Here is a 19368-nt window from a genome sequence, read left to right on the forward strand (position 1 = left end):
TGCAGGAAACCTTCGATGTGCTCCGCAGATACAACATGAAGCTTAACCCGGAGAAGTGCGCCTTCGGGGTGAGATCCGGCAAATTTTTGGGCTTCATGGTATCGAACCGGGGGATCGAAATCAACCCGGACAAAATCAAAGCCATCGAGGACATCGAGGTCGTGAACAGCATAAAAGGGGTACAAAGGCTCACCGGGAGAATAGCGGCACTGAGTCGATTCATATCGAGGTCCTCCGACAAATGCCACCGTTTCTTCTCTTTGCTCAGAAAGAAGAACGACTTCGTTTGGACACCGGAGTGTCAAGAGGCTCTACGAGAGCTGAAAAGGTATTTGACCAGCCCCCCGTTGCTGCACACACCGAAGGCCGACGAGCCGCTTTTCCTCTACCTAGCTGTCTCCGGAGTAGCGGTAAGTGGCGTTTTGGTCCGAGAGGAATCAGGTACGCAATTCCCTGTCTATTATGTGAGTAGAACCTTGGGGGATGCAGAAACCCGGTATCCTCATTTGGAAAAATTGGCGTTAGCATTGGTAAGCGCCTCCAGAAAACTCAAACCTTATTTTCAATGCCACCCTATACGTGTTGTGACCACTTACCCTTTGAAAAATATCATGCATAAACCAGAGCTGTCCGGTAGGTTAACAAAATGGGCTGTAGAAATTAGCGGCTACGACATCGAGTATAAACCCCGAACGGCCATCAAATCCCAAGTCTTGGCCGACTTCATAGCCGACTTTGCCCCAGCTTTGGTCCCCGAGGTCGAGAAGGAACTCCTGCTGACCTCGGGAAATACCACGGGCATTTGGACTCTACATACGGACGGGGCCTCGAACCTTAAAGGTTCCGGGCTGGGAATCGTCCTCAAAAGTCCGGCCGGGGATATCATTCGACAGTCAATTAGAACTGCTAAATTGACTAACAACGAAGCCGAGTATGAGGCTATGATTGCAGGTTTGGAGCTGGCTCGGAGCATGGGAGCCGAATGCATCGAAGCTCGATGCGACTCGCTCTTGGTCGCAAACCAGGTCAACGGTGTTTTCGAGGTCAAGGATGAACGGATGCAGAGGTACCTCGAGAAAGTCCAAGTGATACTTCACCGATTTAGAGAGTGGACCGTGCAGCACATACCGAGGGAACAGAACAGCGAGGCCGACGCCCTGGCAAATTTAGGGTCCTCGGTCGATGGGGAGGAGATCAACTCCGGCACCACAGTGCACCTGTCAAACACGGCCATAGAAAACGGACATGCCGAGATAAACACAATGGGACTAACGTGGGATTGGCGCAACAGGTACATCGACTACTTGCGTGACGGCAAGCTCCCGAACGACCCAAAGGAATCGCGGTCGTTAAGGACGAAGGCAGCTCGATTTTGCTTGGTGGATGGTCTGTTGTATCGACGATCTTTTCTCGGCCCACTGGCTAAATGTTTGGGCCCCGGCGAAACGGAGTATGTATTGAGAGAGGTCCACGAAGGAACCTGTGGCAACCACTCCGGTGCCGAAGCGCTGGTCCGCAAAATCATCAGGGCCGGTTATTATTGGAATAGGATGGATGATGACTCTAAGAATTTCGTCCGAAAGTGCGATGGGTGCCAGAAACACGCCCCGATGATTCACCAGCCCGGGGAGTTACTGCACTCGGTGGTCTCACCCTGGCCTTTCATGAAGTGGGGAATGGACATCGTGGGCCCGCTACCCCAAGCGCCAGGTAAGGTCCGTTTCATTCTGTTTATGACTGACTATTTTTCTAAATGGGTTGAAGCACAGGCCTTCGAAAAGATAAGAGAGAAGGAAGTGATCGACTTCATATGGGATCACATCATCTGCCGTTTCGGCATCCCCGCCGAGATAACTTGTGATAACGGCCCTCAGCCCGTGGGCAGCAAGGTCAACAGTTTCCTCGAAGGATTGAAGATCAAGAAAATTGTATCAACCCCGTATCACCCATGCGCGAACGGACAGGCGGAATCCACGAATAAAACAATAATCCAAAGTCTAAGGAAGAGGCTTGAAGCGTCGAAGCACCGTTGGAAAGACGTATTACCGGAGGTGCTGTGGGCTTACAGGACCACGTCCAAGTCGAGCACCGGAGAAACTCCATTCTCGTTGGTATACGGGGCCGAAGCTCTTATCCCCGTAGAAGTCGGTGAACCGACTCTCCGTTTCAGGTACTCCACCGGGGAGTCAAACGAGGAAGCCATGGCCGTGAAACTCGACCTCGCGGACGAACTACGCGAATGCGCGTCTATTCGCATAGCGGCCCAAAAGCAAAGAATGGAAAGATACTACAACCGGAGATCCCGCTTCCGACATTTCCAAGTGGGGGACCTAGTGCTTCGAAAGGTCACCTTGCACACCAAAAACCCCAACGAGGGGAAGCTGGGTCCGAATTGGGAAGGCCCGTACAAGGTGACCGGTATAACGGGCAAAGGATCGTACCAGTTAGAATCAATGGACGGGCAACGACTACGCAACAACTGGAACGTGACTCATCTAAAGAAATACTACTGCTAAGGTATGGGCCGTATTCTCTCATTAACCTTTCTCATTTTTGCAGGAAGTCGAGAACGGATGGAAAATAGAATCTAGGCCTGAAAACACGTGTTGCACTCTTTTCCTTAGTACGGTTTTGTCCCAAAGAGGGTTTTCCGACAAGGTTTTTAACGAGGCAACAAGTACAACGTGTTACCGAACGAGTATGAAGGGTACAACAAGCACTCACCCGGCCTTAAAGCTCGGATCAGTCTTTCGGGGAGTGCCACACCGCACCGAAGACGATACCGTAAAATCGAGTGGACAGGAAGATCCAAAATTTGCTACGGCAAAATAAGGCCCGGCCATAGCCTCCAATGTAAGGACCAAACGATCATAACGAATCGTGTCCCATCCAAAATTTGCTACGGCAAAATAAGGCCCGGCCACCGGCCATAGCCTCCAATGTAAGGACCAAACGATCATAATGAATCGTGTCCCATTTTTACTTGCTACGGCAAAAGAAGAAAGAGTCAAAACTCTCGTATGTACAAACGTGTTACAAAAATAAAGTTGTCAAAAGCATCAACGTTAGCAACTTCCTGTTAAATTGTACTCTACATAATAGCAAAGGCAACCGACCAAAGATTCGATAAGACCCCCAAACGGGGGCTGCCACTTTATTAGCCAAGGCTGAAAAGACACCGGCCCTAAAACAAAGCCGAGGTAAAATGTCGACTCTGGTAAAATGACCCTCGACATTCGGAGACAACCGAACTCTCGAAGAGTCGGGTAAAAAACCGAACAAGCATGATGAATCGGTGACCACGAGCCACCTTACCGTGAAAACGGACCAACAATCGCGGAAAGGATAATGACAAACATTCAAACGAAGAAGCTGGAAAGATACACTTTTCATTTATAAACAACTGATGTTCTTTACATTGAGAAAAAGAAAAAATGAAAGTTCTATGAAAATGAAAAATAAAAAGATAGATGCCAAAGTAATGGCTCTACACTATCCGGCATGGCTAGAGGAGGATGAATGTTCGGACTCGGTCCGCTCGGAGTCATCTGACTCGGACCCGAGAGCGTGGTTGGCCTTATCCTCCATTCCTTTGGCTTCTAGTATCAGGGCTGGAAGGTTCTCGAGGCCGTGCTCAACTTGCTCGAGGGTGAGGCGCCGAGATTTCCACTTCTCATACTCGGCAACAATAGCGGTATGAGCCTCGGCCGCCTCCACACTTCTCCATGCTTCCTCCAAATCGGCTTCAGCCTTGGCCAGTTTGGCCTCTGAGTGAGCCCGGTTTCTTTCGAGGTCATCTTTGACATGGTTGGCCTCACCCAACTGGGCCTTAAGGCTGTCATTGGCTTTATTCGCCCCCTCGAGTTCGGTTCTAATACCCTCACATATCCGGGCCCGCTCCTCGGCTCTTTCCTCCAAAATTCTACTGCGCTCATTGAACAAGGCAGCCTCAGACTCGAGCTGCCGGTTCCTCTCGGACAAGCCCGTAGCATCAGCCTTCACCGAGTCCAGCTCTCTCCCCGAAGTTGGGAAACCGTGGCCTCGAGTTCGTCCAACCGGGTAGAGAATTGGGTTTTATCCCGGCTAAGGGCGATCTTGTCGGCCTCGAGACTCCGGTTGTAATCGGTCATGGCGGCCAGCTCGCTCGCCAAACGACGGTTCTCCTCCTTAACCGCATCGAGCTCGGGGCGAAGATTGGCTAGCACGGCCACCCGGCTCAACTCTCCCTCCTTCTGCTGAAGAAGGTGTTGATATTTCTCCGTCTCCCGGCCCTGGGCATCGAGTTGGCCCCGGAGGTCGTCTATCTCGTGTTGGGCACGGATGAAGGCCTCGTTGACCAGCACCACACTCTGCAGATAAGACAAACCAAAGGTCTTAGGCGAAGAAGGGATGGCATTCTGAGAATAGAATGTACAAGGGTGGTTAAGAATCTTACCCGGTTGCCCGCGTGCATACCCTCGTTCATAAGGCACTGCCAAGTGACCCCGGTCATTTTGCGTTTGTCCGAATCCGAGACAAGGGGACGCAAATAGCTCGCAACACCCACTGGGCGTGATAAGAAGCTAAAGTCCTCGGGGACAGTGACCACTGCTGATCGGGTCCTCCGAGGTTCCACGCTCGGGGCTGGGAAAACGTTCACCAAACTGTCCCTAGCGCCAGATTCGGATGCTCGGTTGGCCGGCCTAGTGACCCGAGGGATAGGGAGATGACCAAAGCCCGCTCTTTCGCAGGAAGCGGGGGGAGTCCCCGAGAACATGTCATCGAAATCATCCACCCGATGAGCTGGGGTGGAGGAACTTGGAGCGGCCTCAATGTTTTCGGCAAAGGCCAGGGGCTCCGCAGTCACGACAGGCTCGTACCTCGAAGATGGACGGACACCTAAGGGGTCCTCGATCTCCGGTTCTCCAGCTGCCCTTTCACCGGCCTCGGCAGCAACCGCTTCCCCGGGTCTTTTCCTTTGCAGGGGAGTATCCTCCGAAGAAGTTTCACCTGAAATGTCGACAAAGTCAATCGACCGAAGGGGGACCGGTGAAAGTATTTCTTCCGCACCTGAGTGGAGAGCAGAAACCAACGGGCCTTCGCTGATAGAAGGAAGGGGCTGAACGGAGGCCGCCTCCTCCGGAATTGGGGCCACAGAAGGGACCGGGCCGACCCTCCGAATGACGATGTCGGGCTCGGCCTCCTCCCTCGATGACCGGGCAACACTCCGTGCTTTCTTCCTTCTTGTTGTCGGCGCCTTCTCGGAAGTCCTCTTTCTTTTGGCGGCATCGTCAAGGACACGGGAAGAACCCGCCGTGTCGAACCCGGATGACGGTGCGGGACAAGCGGTTCCCGGTTCTGGCCTCGAGGCCACCGAACCCTTGGGCAAACCTGAAAGGCAAAAGCAATAACGGAGATAGTGAATTCAAAGGGCCACGGGCAGTAGGGAGCCCAACAAACACGTAATGGAATAAACGTATTACCGTGGTTTTGCGCCACCCACCGGCCACGAGACAGGTGGGCCCATGTCCGATTCTCATAGGGGTACTGGCGGAGGAGCGCAGTAACCCATTCGCTCAGATCGCGGATGACGGGAGGTACGTATCCGTTGGCTGAGTAAGGGAAAAGAGAAGGCAATGAGTCGACAAAACCAAAGAATGAATAGAAAACGACTAAATGCACAAGAAAGATTGCCCAAAAATTCGAGCTTACGCTTATTGTTCCATTCCTCCGGAAAGGGCCTGAAGTCGGCAGGGATGATGTCCTCGGTTTTCACTCGGACGTACCTCTCTAGCCAGCCCCTATCCCGGTCCTCGTCCATCTTCGAGAAGAACGGGTTCCGGCTTCGCTTGACAAGTTTTATTACACCGCCCCGAAAGACCCTCGGGGAGTACAGGCGTATCAAGTGGCCCAGCGTAAATCCCTTCTCGGCGTTGTTGGCTAAAAGCCGGAGACACGCAACGACCCTCCAAACGATCGGACCGATCTGCGCTAAAGTCACGCCATAGGTCCGGCACATGTCAAGGATGACCGGATCAATCGGAGGATCGATTTTGAGGGTAAAAGGGTAAGTGTATACGAACAAGAACCCTTCTCGGTGATCGGTGACAAATTCATCCGGGCCCGGTGCAAAACCCTACACCGGGCGGGTATCCCATCCGCAGTCGGCCCGGACTACGTCGAGTCTTTCCTCGGTAATCGATGAGGGGTATCGCCTCACATCGTATCCCCTGTCCGAGACCGAGGACGGCTTGTCGACCTCGAGATCTTTGTTAAAATTGAATTTGGCCGGAATAATATCCGAGACTGCGAGCTCGATTTTAGCCGGGGATGCAGGACCGGATCCCGGGGGTGACGTCGGTGGAACTTCGTGGGAAGTGGACTCGGACATTTCGAAAGTGTGAAAGGAGAAGGGTTTAAAAAGTGAAAAGGGAAGTGAAGGAACTGGTGATTCGGGGATGACGAAACAGCAGCAACCAAACCGAAACAATTGGCGAAATCAACTCTTTTGCATTTATTTTGAGTTAATGAGTCAAACTGCAGGTCAGATGCAGCAGATAGCAATCTCTGAGAATGTGAAGGGATGTAGAGAAGAGAGGAGGCTGAAGAGAAACAAAATGTGAAAGTGGTAAATGAATAGGTGATGGGCCTTATATAGGCGAGGAAGAGGAACGGTTACCGAGGGTGACCAATCGCATAGCGCCGCGTGTCCCCATCATTAATGAGAGGCGGCGTGGCGAACGTGCAAAAGGCGGTTGCGAGGCGTTACGTGGTCATTCCCGCCAAAATTTAAAGATAAGAACGAGCTGGCCGAGTCACCGGTTTCTAAGGTTATTCACTTCCCGTTATCCCGATGGATCGGCATGACGAGAAGTGAGGGGCTATCTGTATACGGGGAAAACCGGACATAACGTAAACCAATGAAGTGAGGGCCGAGGCAAGGAAGATGGGAACGTGCCGATGACATTCGGAACCGAGCCGGAGGAGCGAGCGGCCCCGACCGGAGGAGCGACCGGAGCAAGGACACCATTTGGTCCACCACCTTTATCGTTGGTCGGTATAGTCGTTGGGTCGGGTCCGAATGGTCGTTGGTCGTTAGCCGCTGGTCCGAATGGTCGTTGGTCCGGTGTAGCCGTTGCACGTGAGCCACGCGTCAGTAGCGTCCTGCCGTGGTCAACCACCAACCATGCGTGTGTCAGGCGGCGCCGTCAGTCTAATCCCACCAAATCCGTTCAGAGCTGTCCTTGTTATTATTATTTTATTAATTCACATTGTACGAAGCCCATGGAGGCAGCACTATAAATATGGGACACCCCCCTCCTTTGTGGGGGTTGGCTCCTTTACATTCAAGAACATTTGTAAGAAAAGGATCTCATATACTTACTCTCCCTTTCATTTATTCGGCCAAGGCCGTTTTCTCTCAAGAATTATTGCTAATCATATAATACATTGCCCACAAACGTCTACATCTTTGGCTGCTTCATTGGAGAGCCTTCCAATCTCTATTTCCTTTATCTAACATACGTCAAGAACAAAGCACATATCCTATATCCACTTACAAATTCAATTGATTATCCAATTTCGGGGTAAGAATTTCGCTTGTCATACAAGGTTAACTTAGTGAAAAGAAGTTTATAAAGTTAATTTTCATCTTAGCATGAGGTGTTTCTTTTTTTTTCGGTCTTTTTGCTCAACCTCTCATCTGATAGGGATATATCACTATCATCCATTCATCCTTATCTGAAGTTGTATGGGGTATCTTGTATGTCACATTTTAATTTGAATGTAAAGTGTGAAACAGGAAATTACCTAACTTAATACTTGTACAATTAGTGTATACGGGGAAAAGCCGGACATAACGTAAACCAATGAAGTCGAGGCAAGGAAGATGGGAACGTGCTCGATGACACGGGCCCCGGAGGAGCGCCTGGACCGGAGCTGAGCAAGGACACCATTTGGTCCACCACCTTTATCGTTGGTCCGGTATAGCCGCTGGTCCGAATGGTCGTTGGTCCGGTGTAGCCGCTGGTCCGAATGGTCGTTGGTCCGGTGTAGCCGTTGCACGTGAGCCACGCGTCAGTAGCGTCCTGCCGTGGTCAACCACCAACCATGCGTGTGTCAGGCGGCGCCGTCAGTCTAATCCCACCAAATCCGTTCGTAGCCGTCCTTGTTATTATTATTTTATTAATTCACATTGTACGAAGCCCACGGAGGAGCACTATAAATATGGGACACCCCCTCCTTTGTGAAGGTGGGCTCCTTTAAATTCAAGAACATTTGTAAGAAAAGGATCTCATATACTTACTCTCCTTTCATTTATTCGCCAAGGCCGTTTTCTCTCAAGAATTGTGCCGATCATATAATACATTGCCCACAAACGTCTACGTCTTTGGTCGCTTCATTGGAGAGCCTTCCAATCTCTATTTCCTTTATCTAACATACGTCAAGAACAAAGCACATATCCTATATCCACTTACAAATTCAATTGATTATCCAATTTCGGGGTAAAGTTTGGCGCCCACCGCGGGGCTAGGATAATAGTTCTTAGTCTTGATTCTTATCAAACTCATTTAAACCGTAACCCTCCGTTCGTCTCGTCAAAAACAAATCTATGGCCGACGTCGGGCAATCCGGTCACATTAACAACACCGAAATTGTGGCGTAAAATGAGGCGAGCGAACAACGGGGGCCGCCGAATCTGCCGACCCAAACCCCGTCGACTCGGAGGGGCTCAATCGGCAAAACACCGTGGATCAAGAGAATGCCGCCCTACCGGCCACCGATCCCTCTAAGAACTCATAACTCGTTACATTATCTCGGACCCAAAGCGGAAGGAGCCCGAGGCACCAAATGACGGCATTAATTTCTCGATTTTTGAAATGTTGCGGGAACAAAGAAGAATTGCCGAGCAAGGAATGGCGATTGCCCGGTTGCAAAGTGGACACGAAGAGGTTGGGCGGAAAAGGCCAAGGGTACAGGTGCAAAGCGGAAGGAACGAATACGGTGGTCGAGAGCAATGATTTCCGGGCTTCTGCTTCAGCTCCACCGAGTCCTAAAGATGCTCGAGACTTTGGCAAAACGGGTGGATTCGACCGAGAAGAAGGTTGAAACATATAACCTCGGGTGGACCGGATACCGGGGGCCCCGCCTTTGCCGAAGGGGCCGAATTCAAAAAGGTACATCCAAAGGCCTTTTCCACCAAGCGCGGAAGCCGATCCCAAAGAGGTTGAATGCCCGACATCGAAATACGACGCGCACCACCGACCCACACGAGCACGTGACCTCATATGCACGCGCCATAAGGCAATGATATGGAAGAAAACGAAATTGAGTCGATCGCTTTGAAAAAGTTTGGGAAACTTCTATGAAGGGAGCGCTGACGTGGTATGACCATCTACCCGAGCACTCGATCACTTCGTTCGAAATGCTGGCTGACGCCTTCGTAAAGGCGCATGCCGGTGCCATCAAGGTGCAGGCCCGTAAGGCCGACATCTTCCGGATTACACAGAGACGAGTTGCTAAGGGAGTTTGTCTCCGGTTCCGTAGGAACTGATGGAATTACCCGGTGCCGTGAAGAATGGGCCGCACAAAGCCACGAAGCGGGCTCAATATGCTAAGCTCGGTTGCCTCGGCCAAATCAAGGAAAACTTGCTAGAATACGAGGCCGAAGCTTGAATCATAACATGATAATATAATGGAACCAATATGAGGGTTATAGGAAGTGTTTTGAAAACCAATTAAGTCATAAGAATTGTCTTTGGGAAAAACAAAGTTGAAAGCCACTCTACGGGGCATGTTTGCAAGTGAGTTTATAGAAGGTCTTACTTCCAACGATCATAACCCCATTATTAATTGAGAATTTGGGAAAACTTCCTTGATGAAAGTTGTAGAGCATTGAAATACCTTTCCAACGGTATCTTACGGGGGTCAAACGGACATCTGTGTGTAAAAAGTTATGGCCATTTTACGACAGAGACTGTTCGACAGAAAATCGCCTCTGTCACCAGATGCGACGGAAGGTGCGACTCGCAGACACGACATGCGACGCCACAGTCCCGTCGCAAGTTGTGACAGAGAGATTTTGTCCAGACTTTTCTGGACTACTTTAAATAAGACCCAACTCGTCCAAAATCATATTTTCATCATTCTTGGTCAAGAAAACCTCTAGAATACTCTCTAACCTTCATCCACACGAAAATTCAAGGGAAATCCATAATCAATAACACCAAATCCATGAACCCAAGTGTATGAAACCTAGCCAAAGTTCATCTAATTCAAGAAAACCCAAGGGAAGTGAAGTAGGGTTTTGGTGCTAGAGGAGTAACTCCACTCAAGACTTGTTCAACCACTACCTAAGGTAATGTTTCTACTCTCTAATCATCTATAGTTGCGAATTGATGAGTCCTTGGGAGGATAGTAAATAGATTTGGTAAAGAGAATTATATGAACTATGCTAGGGTTTTTGGATTGTTGACTTGGGATTGTTGTATTCATGTGGTTGATGAAGAATGATGTTAATTACATCTAATTGAGATTGTAGAATCGGCTAGAAGTAATAGAATGGGAAATTGGTGAAGAAAACACCATTAATGAGGGTTGTGGAGCTTCATGCCCACCAAGTGTTTGATAAAATGCTTAGATGAACAAAGCATGGACATTGTTGCTAATATAGAATCCCTATGACCTGTATTATTATAGATCAAAGTTGAAGGGATTGAAGGACATTGTGATACGCCCAAAAGCAGGAAGTTAAGGTATGTAGAACTTCCATCCACATGAGGGAATATCTATGTTCTTCCCCATGCTTCATCTCATTGATATCCATGAAGTTCAAATCTTAGGGCATTAAACCCAACATATTGGTAGCCCGTATTTAAGTATTTATGTACATGAATTTTGTATCTATATTCGTTGATGTATTCCTAATCTTCCTTACGGTTATTAGGAACCCTAGCTTAATCCATGAATCATGAATTCTTCCTCATGGGTTCTCATTATGTTCATATGAAACTTTATGATTCTATCTAGCAAGTTACAAGCATGTTTTCAAGTCAATTATATATATGATTTTGAAATATTCTTATTACCATAAATCAAGAACATGTTTACAAGCTATTTCATGAAACCATGTTTACAAGTTATTTCGTGAAATCATGATTTTTAAGACAAGTACAAGTTAATTCACGAAAGTCATGGGCTTCTTAGCCAACTATATTATTTTCATGTTCGGGAGTTGTATTAATACCGAGAAGGCTCAGATAGCCTGAAACTACGTATGCCAACGTAGGATAAGGATCGCTCCGCCCAGATAGGACGATTCCTTCATATTTTCCCCATTGAGGGATTTTGGATCCATTCATGTCATGTTCATGTCTCGTGCCCCGGCAAGGTACGAGATGGCTTAGCTGATCGGGCAGAGATCAGACTCCACGTTCCTCCCCGTGGTGGTTCATGTCGGTATTACAGATTATTACAGATTATTACAGATTATTACAGATTATTACAGATTATCTCATGCTTACAATACTCATGTTTATGCCCAGTTTCGATACTCAATTTCAGTCCCAATTTCATGTTTACATACTCATACTCATGCTCATGTTCATGTCCAGGTTTTCAGTTTCAGTTCTTATCATGTTATCTCATGTCCCATGTTATTTTATTCAGTTGCTTTACATACCAGTACATTCAATGTGCTGACGTCCCCTTTTATTGCCCGGGGGCCTGCATTTCACGATGCAGGTACTGATATACAGGACGACACATCTACTCAGTAAGACAGCATTCGTATCAGCTTATTGGTGAGCCCCATCTCATTCGGGGTTTAGTCAATTTTTATTTTATGATTAATTATGCATCTAAAGGTATCTTTGGGGGCCTTGTCCAAACAAGTATGTTTTCCGGTCGGACTCATGATAGAGGTTTCATAGACTAGACAAGTCGGTTATGTTATGTCAGACATTCAGAGTCGTATAGCCATTTTCGGCTCATTCATGTTATTTCCACACTCATGTTTAAACAAGTATTTTTATTAAGCATTATGACTTACTACGTTTTATAAAGGCTCATCATGCATTCACGTTATATTTCCGCTCATGTATGCCTCATGATAGTTCAGCAAGCCATGTGGTTCGCTCGGTCACATGCAATGTGCACCGAGTGCCGTGTTACGTCCGAGCCATGGTTCGGGCGTGACAAAACTTGGTATCGAGCCTAGGTTCAAGAGTCTTTAGGGAGTCTATGAAACCGTGTCCGGTGGGGTCATTTTTATATGTGTGAGGGCCCCATACATATAAACGATTGACCACCAAGACATTCGGGATTTGTCTCATTTCTTTCCACTCTAGATCGTGCCATGAAGCTTAGAGCAATAAGTAACTTCTCTTTATCTCGAATTACGTACGTTTCGAATGCTAGGAGATGAACAGGTAATTCAAGGTCCAAGTAAGGATATTTACCCATAGGGGGTACAATTATGCAATACTTACTGGTAACGAATGAGACTTCAAGTGCTATTGAAAGTGGAATACAATGTAAGTTGCTCGAGAAGGGGTGTAGTGGAATGAATGGTATGTTGAATGAAATTGATGTCCTTGAGCATGGAATAAAATAGGGAGAGGATATTAGAGAAATTAGAAAAAGGAGCCAAGTCAACAAGAAAAAGGTAAATTATGGAGCATCTCAAGGAAGAGGTGGCAGGCAGTTTTCTATCGGAGGTCATTAGGACCCACTCCATTCGCAATTCTGATTGAAAGGGAAAATAAACGGAAAGTGTAACGAGTACGGTTTGATTTGGACATATGAAGTAAGTCCGTCATTTTTATCTTGTGTTGAAATTGGGAGCCCTGTGTGGCTATGATATGACATGATATATATATGTATATATATATGCGGCCTTGTGAGGCATTGTTGGTATTTCTGCGTGCGAGTTTTGGGATAGTAAGAAATGCGAGAGGAAACTCGCCAAAATTTTTCCTAGAAATAGAAGGAGAATGAGATATAAGTTCGTAATATGTCTGGAAAAGCCATGTCAACGGTAATGATAAGATTTGACTAAGTTATGAGTACGGATGACTTTGAGAAATAAGATTTGATTCCCTATTCAGATGAACACCTTGAGTGGGTGACGGTTCGGATATATCCGAATGTGTATTGGAAAACAAGGGCTTAATTTAAGTTCAGAGTAGAGTGATTAGTAGAAGAAGAAATCAGCTAAAGCCGTAAGAGAGCAACCTATAGAAGAATAGCCTTTAAGAGTTTTCAAAAGAGGTTGTCCTAAGATTTACAAGTGTGAGCAGAGTTAAGTCGTTAAGATAGAGTATGCCATTTACGAATACAGTAGCAACTCGTTCATGTAAGTAAATTTAGTTCTTTTTCTTCATGAGAAATTGGTCAGATGTGAGTCAAAAAAAAAAAAAAAAAAAAAAGTCAGTGTTGTAGAGTACAAAGGAATTGCCGAAGGTAAGGAATGTTAATTGGATCCCATCAAAAGGGAAGAATTTGTAAGTATAAGACGTTAGCCGTGGTCTAAGGGGGAGATACATAAATCTCCGGTACGTCCGGTGGGATAATTGAAGACCGAAGGGTTAGTATGAGATATGAAGAACCTTAATTCAGTTAGGTTGGCATAATGAGATAGTCTCATAGGGAATATGTCTAACCCGAAGTGAGTAGAATGATCGTCAAATGGATCGTGTCAAGTTCAATTACTATCGATTAGGCGATCACGAGAAAAGCTATAAGATCATGCCCGTTATGTGTCATAAGGGCAGTGCCATTGCACAAGACTCTAATCTTTAAGGTGCTCGTGAAAGACTTAGCGCACCACCGTACTATGAGTATTTTAGAAAGTATCTAAAAAAAAAAAAAAAAAAAAAAAATCAAGTATGGGAAGTACAGCTCATGATTTAGGCAGACAAGAGAACTAAGGTGAAAGAAGTTCACTTCTTATCCAAGCTAGGAATTTGACTTTCAGACTTCGAAGTGGGTGGAGTTATTGCCCGAACATGGCATTCTGCTTAGTTATTGAAGTTAGAGAGAAGCGGTTTGGTGATTCCTACTTGCTTGCAGATGAAAGAGAGGATTCACGAATAGAAAGCCTTAGCTTTTGAGCGGGAGGAGATAATGGTACCTTGAGATATCAAGGCGGATTATGCGTTTCGGATGTAGATGGACTCGAGAGAACTATTTATGTCGAAGCTCACCATTCTAGGTCTACCTCGTTCAACTAGGAGGCATGATTTAATTTGGGTGATTGTGGATAGACTTACGAAGTCAGCGCACTTCTTGCCAGTTAAGACTACAGATGGAACAGAAGATTATGCCAAGCTATATGTTAATGAAATTTCCAGATTGTATGGGACCCTAGTGTCCATTATTTCAGATTATGGTGCTCAGTTCACAACGAACTTCTGAAAATTCTTTCAGAAAGGATTGGGTACCAAGGTGAACCCTAGCACAACTTTTGATCCTCAGACAAATAGTCAGACAGATACACTATTCAGGTCTCATGTTATAATATTCATGATTTGTTCAATACTCGGATATCAGTCCAGTACTCACGTATTTATGTCAATCCAGTATTCAGTAAGCTCAGTATTCAGCTAATACAGTATTCAGTCAGCTCAGTATTCAGCTAATCCAGTATTCAGTTAGCTCAGTATTCAGTCATCCCAGTATTCAGTCAGTTCAATAGACATTCAGTTTAGTATCTCAGCAGTTTAGTAACCATGTGTCCTTGATTTCAATGGTAATTAGGATGACCACCTGCCTCTTATTGAGTTTACTTACAAAAAAATAATTACCATGCTAGTATTGGGATGGCACTGTTTGAAACCCTTTTTGAGCGAAGGTGTAGATCACCAATTGGTTGGTTTGAAGTTGGTGAAAGAGTTGTCGGGACTAGATTTGGTTTACCAAGCTTTGAAGAAAGTTAAGTTAATACATGAGCATTTGAAAACGGCTCGAGTCGCCAGAAGTCTTACACAGATGTGAGGCGAAGGGACTTAGAATTTTCAGTTGATGATTGGGTGTCCCTTAAAGTCTCACCTATGAAGGGTGTCACGAGATTTAGCAAGAAAGGCAAACTCAGCCACAAATATATTGGACCTTAAAGAATTCTGCGAAAGATCGGCCTAGTAGCCTATGAACTTAAGTTGCCACAAGATTTGGCTGCTGTACATCTCGTGTTTCATGTGTCCATGTTGAGGAAGTGTGTGGGAGACCTTTCGTTGGTTGTTCCCTGATGCTATAACGATTAAGGATGGCCTCACCTATGAGGAGATCCCTGTAGCCATTCTTGATCGTCAAGTTCGCAAGTTGAGGACTAAGGAAGTAGCCTCAGTGAAAGTCCTGTGAAGAAGTCAGAAAGTTGAGGAAGCTACATGGGAAGCCGAGGAGGGTATGAGATCCATGTACCCGCACTTGTTTCAGCCCGCAGAAGAGATTTATGATGAAACACCAAGATTTTGAGGTATGCAAGCTTTCTTTTCATGCTTTTGGTCGTGTGTGGCCAATTTATAGTGCTATTGTGATATAGCCCGGTGAGGCAATAATATTATGGGCTGTTGTGACAGGTTGGTAGTGCCATATTATAGGGGAAACTCTGGCGAAATTTTTGTAGAATCCCGAATGTTTAACATTCGAGGACGAATGTTCCAAAAGAGGGGGAGAATGTTACACCTTGGAAATTTCCCTGTTAGCGTACCACGAATAGACCCATGAAGGGTATGACGTACACGACATGTTGACGAGTAAGAAGTAATATTTAATGATTATAAATGAGATTTCAAAGACATTGGAGGTAGGAGATGAAAGTTGTTAAGGAAAGCAAGGTATATGTTGTATGTCAGGCAAGAATTACGAGTATCGAATTAATGACGGCTTAATGACATTTTGGAGAAGAGTTATAATGTCCCTTATGTATTCATGCCTCACGTTTCACGTTCAAGTTCATGTATGCGCTATTCATGTCTCATGTTTGGGCACTAATGTTTTCATGAAACTATGTCATATCAGTTTCCATGCCCCATGTCATGTTATGTCTCATGTTCCATGCTTACGTCAACTATCCAGTGCCCATGTTCATGCCTCAGTATTCATGTTTCCATGTAACCATGTCATGTTAGTTCAGTCTCTATGTTTCACGTCATGTTTTCTTCACGTTCATGTAGTCAAGCCATGTCCAGCCATATTACTAACCATGACACATCATTCGAGGACGAATGATCCCAAGGGGGAGATATTGTAACACCTCGTAACTTCGGACGAAGCTTGAATCATAACATGATAATATAATGGAACCAATATGAGGGTTATAGGAAGTGTTTTGAAAACCAATTAAGTCATAAGAAATGTCTTTGGGAAAAACAAAGTTGAAAGCCACTCTACGGGGCATGTTTGCAAGTGAGTTTATAGAAGGTCTTACTTCCAACGATCATAACCCCATTATTAATTGAGAATTTGGGAAAACTTCCTTGATGAAAGTTGTAGAGCATTGAAATACCTTTCCAACGGTATCTTACGGGGGTCAAACGGACATCTGTGTAAAAAGTTATGGCCATTTTACGACAGACTGTTCGACAGAAAATCGCCTCTGTCACCAGATGCGACGGAAGGTGCGACTCGCAGACACGACATGCGACGCCACAGTCCCGTCGCAAGTTGTGACAGAGAGATTTTGTCCAGACTTTTCTGGACTACTTTAAATAAGACCCAACTCGTCCAAAATCATATTTTCATCATTCTTGGTCAAGAAAACCTCTAGAATACTCTCTAACCTTCATCCACACGAAAATTCAAGGGAAATCCATAATCAATAACACCAAATCCATGAACCCAAGTGTATGAAACCTAGCCAAAGTTCATCTAATTCAAGAAAACCCAAGGGAAGTGAAGTAGGGTTTTGGTGCTAGAGGAGTAACTCCACTCAAGACTTGTTCAACCACTACCTAAGGTAATGTTTCTACTCTCTAATCATCTATAGTTGCGAATTGATGAGTCCTTGGGAGGATAGTAAATAGATTTGGTAAAGAGAATTATATGAACTATGCTAGGTTTTTGGATTGTTGACTTGGGATTGTTGTATTCATGTGGTTGATGAAGAATGATGTTAATTACATCTAATTGAGATTGTAGAATCGGCTAGAAGTAATAGAATGGGAAATTGGTGAAGAAAACACCATTAATGAGGGTTGTGGAGCTTCATGCCCACCAAGTGTTTGATAAAATGCTTAGATGAACAAAGCATGGACATTGTTGCTAATATAGAATCCCTATGACCTGTATTATTATAGATCAAAGTTGAAGGGATTGAAGGACATTGTGATACGCCCAAAAGCAGGAAGTTAAGGTATGTAGAACTTCCATCCACGTGAGGGAATATCTATGTTCTTCCCCATGCTTCATCTCATTGATATCCATGAAGTTCAAATCTTAGGGCATTAAACCCAACATATTGGTAGCCCGTATTTAAGTATTTATGTACATGAATTTTGTATCTATATTCGTTGATGTATTCCTAATCTTCCTTACGGTTATTAGGAACCCTAGCTTAATCCATGAATCATGAATTCTTCCTCATGGGTTCTCATTATGTTCATATGAAACTTTATGATTCTATCTAGCAAGTTACAAGCATGTTTTCAAGTCAATTATATATATGATTTTGAAATATTCTTATTACCATAAATCAAGAACATGTTTACAAGCTATTTCATGAAACCATGTTTACAAGTTATTTCGTGAAATCATGATTTTTAAGACAAGTACAAGTTAATTCACGAAAGTCATGGGCTTCTTAGCCAACTATATTATTTTCATGTTCGGGAGTTGTATTAATACCGAGAAGGCTCAGATAGCCTGAAACTACGTATGCCAACGTAGGATAAGGATCGCTCCGCCCAGATAGGACGATTCCTTCATATTTTCCCCATTGAGGGATTTTGGATCCATTCATGTCATGTTCATGTCTCGTGCCCCGGCAAGGTACGAGATGGCTTAGCTGATCGGGCGAGAGATCGGACTCCACGTTCCTCCCCGTGGTGGTTTCGGTATTCGGTATTATTATTGATTATTTCTGATTATTACGTATTATTACGATTATTATTATTATTATCTCATGCTTACAATACTCATGTTTATGCCCAGTTTCGATACTCAATTTCAGTCCCAATTTCATGTTTACATACTCATACTCATGCTCATGTTCATGTCCAGAGTTTTCGGTTTCGGTTCTTATCATGTTATCTCATGTCCCATGTTATTTTATTCGGTTGCTTTACATACCAAGTACATTCAATGTCGACGTCCCCTTTATTGCGGGGGCTGCATTTCACGATGCGAGTGCGATATACAGGACGACACATCTACTCAGTAAGACAGCATTCGTATCAGCTTATTGGTGAGCCCCATCTCATTCGGGGTTTAGTCAATTTTTATTTTATGATTAATTATGCATCTAAAGGTATGCTGGGGGCCTTGTCCCAGCAAGTATGTTTTCCAGTCAGACTCATGATAGAGGTTTCATAGACTAGACAAGTCAGTTATGTTATGTCAGACATTCAGAGTCGTATAGCCATTTTCGGCTCATTCATGTTATTTCCACACTCATGTTTAAACAAGTATTTTTATTAAGCATTATGACTTACTACGTTTTATAAAGGCTCATCATGCATTCACGTTATATTTCCGCTCATGTATGCCTCATGATAGTCAAGCGAGGATTGCCGCCATTGAGAGAAGAGGTAGCCCGGTTGTTGAAAAACAACCCTCCAAGATTTATTGAGTGAACGAGCCAAAAGTCATTACAAGGAGAGAGAAGTTCATCGAAGGATCGAACATGTCGAACACCAAAGCATGTGATCAATATGATAGTCGGGGGGATTGACGTCCTAGGTGTCCGGTAATGAAACGGACTAAGATTTCCCATTGTTCGGGAAAAGCGTACTCCGAGATCATTTATCCGGAGCTTCCATCTCCTTCGACGACGCGGACGCAGGCGTCATTCAACCACACAATGACGCATTGGTAATTTTCGTACTTATCTTTAAAACTATGGTTAAACGTATCTTAATCGATCCAGGTAGCTCGGCCAACATAACCGATGGAGGGTGGTCGAACGATTAGGACCGCTTTGATCGAATCGTGCCGGCAACCTTGTACTCGGAAGGTTCAACATGGCGAGCGAAACCACATAAAGGAAGATCTCAACGCTCGTGATATTGAGGCCACCATTCAACAAACCGTTCTACGTGATCGAAGGGGACGTGAAGTAACGCGTTATGGGCGGACTTGGATACATAGTACGAGGGCGGTGCCTTCAACATTGCATCAAATGCTGGAAATTCCCCACCTTAGAGGAGTGAAAACCGTCTGCGGTGAGCAACCCGC

At 45.4% G+C, this 19368-nt stretch overlaps 1 long non-coding RNA gene across 2 annotated transcripts; it reads left to right on the plus strand.

The window, feature by feature from the left end:
- The first annotated feature begins 9983 nt into the window (after positions 1-9983).
- On the plus strand, positions 9984-18639 carry LOC132045631 (uncharacterized). Of its 2 annotated transcripts, XR_009412488.1 has the most exons (4): positions 9984-10336; positions 10678-10733; positions 11722-11806; positions 18407-18639. It is a non-coding gene; the product is annotated as an uncharacterized LOC132045631 (long non-coding RNA). The 2 variants fall into 2 exon arrangements; XR_009412487.1 differs by lacking the exon at positions 18407-18639 and having other exon boundaries at positions 9987-10336; positions 11722-12121.
- The last annotated feature ends 729 nt before the right edge of the window (positions 18640-19368 follow it).

Source organism: Lycium ferocissimum, unplaced genomic scaffold (assembly GCF_029784015.1).
Source record: "Lycium ferocissimum isolate CSIRO_LF1 unplaced genomic scaffold, AGI_CSIRO_Lferr_CH_V1 ctg7371, whole genome shotgun sequence".
NCBI lineage: Eukaryota > Viridiplantae > Streptophyta > Magnoliopsida > Solanales > Solanaceae > Lycium > Lycium ferocissimum.